Source organism: Aptenodytes forsteri, unplaced genomic scaffold (assembly GCF_000699145.1).
Source record: "Aptenodytes forsteri isolate BGI_AS27 unplaced genomic scaffold, ASM69914v1 Scaffold212, whole genome shotgun sequence".
NCBI classification, from domain to species: Eukaryota; Metazoa; Chordata; class Aves; order Sphenisciformes; family Spheniscidae; genus Aptenodytes; species Aptenodytes forsteri.
Genome location: NW_008795487.1, coordinates 4289631 through 4290916, shown reverse-complemented (window position 1 = coordinate 4290916; position 1286 = coordinate 4289631).

Below are 1286 nucleotides of genomic sequence, written 5' to 3'. Positions count from 1 at the left end.
TTGCGTGCGCGGCTTTTGCTTTCCCTATTAAACTGTCTTTATCTCAACCCACGAGTTTTCACCCATGAGTTTTCTCACTTTTACTCTTCTGATTCTCTCCCCCATCCCACTGTGGTGGAGTGAGCAAGCGGCTGGGTGGGGTTGAGCTGCCCACCAGGGTTAAACCATGACACAAAAGAAGTTCCGCAGCTAAAAGCATGGATATGAGCTTTTTCCTTAAAGTGAATCTTTGTTAGTGCATTTGGAAGATAAGACTGTCCGGACTCTGATGCTGACAACAGCTTATTGCTAACAGTTGAAGAGGTTTCTCCCCCCCCAACTTTTTTATAATCACACCTCTTAGAGGTTTCAAAGCCAAAAATGGTTCATTAACTCAGATTCTGATTCTTTCTATTAATTTGGTGATGATACACTTGCCACAGCTTTACAGTCTAGAACGTAATGCCATTCACTATATTTACTTACCTTGGAGACGGAATTTGAAAGCTCCATGCCAAAACTCGGAGGGATTCTTATGGCTTAAGATGCATCTGTACTGATTTCTGCAACTCCTCTGTGTCTTGAAAGACTAAGATCTTTTTGGTTTTCTAGAACAGCTGAGGATAACTGCCACACTGGCTATCTAGAGAACAGAAAACTGTGTGTATCTGAAAACCACACAGTGGAACTAAGTGGTACATCTGGATGATGCATTTTTCACTGGACCAGAAGTAGGCTTACTTTTGTGTACTGAAAAAATTGCTAATACAGGAGGGAAATTGAGGAGGAGGAGGATGTTAATGATTCTAAATTGAAGTTTGCTTCTCTGCAAACTCTGGATTTTAAAAGTAAAAGGCAATTCATGACTGAGTCTGGTTCATTTTGTTGCTGGTTGCTGCCTTTTCCTGTGTCGTTGTCATTGCCTCTCCATTCCAGCTTTGAGACTTTTCTGTTCACACGCATTTATTTGAGTGGCTCTCCTCGGGTACGGTGCAGGAGGTCAAATTCTCACGTACAGGCTGGACACAGGTCTCCGCAGCAGCGCTGTGCCGGTATGCACTCAGAATGGTGGTGAGGTTGGTGCTTTGTGTGGTGATGGGACACCTCTATCGCTATGAGAAGAATACGGAATCCAGGCTGGCCGGCCCGCTGTCGGGGTTATGCGCCGGCGTGTGTGTGAGCGGCGCAGCGCGGGCGGCGGCTGCACATCTGAGCGCTTCGAGAGTGCCGGGTCCGCCCGGGTCCCAGAAACAAACTCTCGCCCAGCTTCGGGTGGTTCGGGTCCCGGTCTCAGGCGTGGGCTCGAC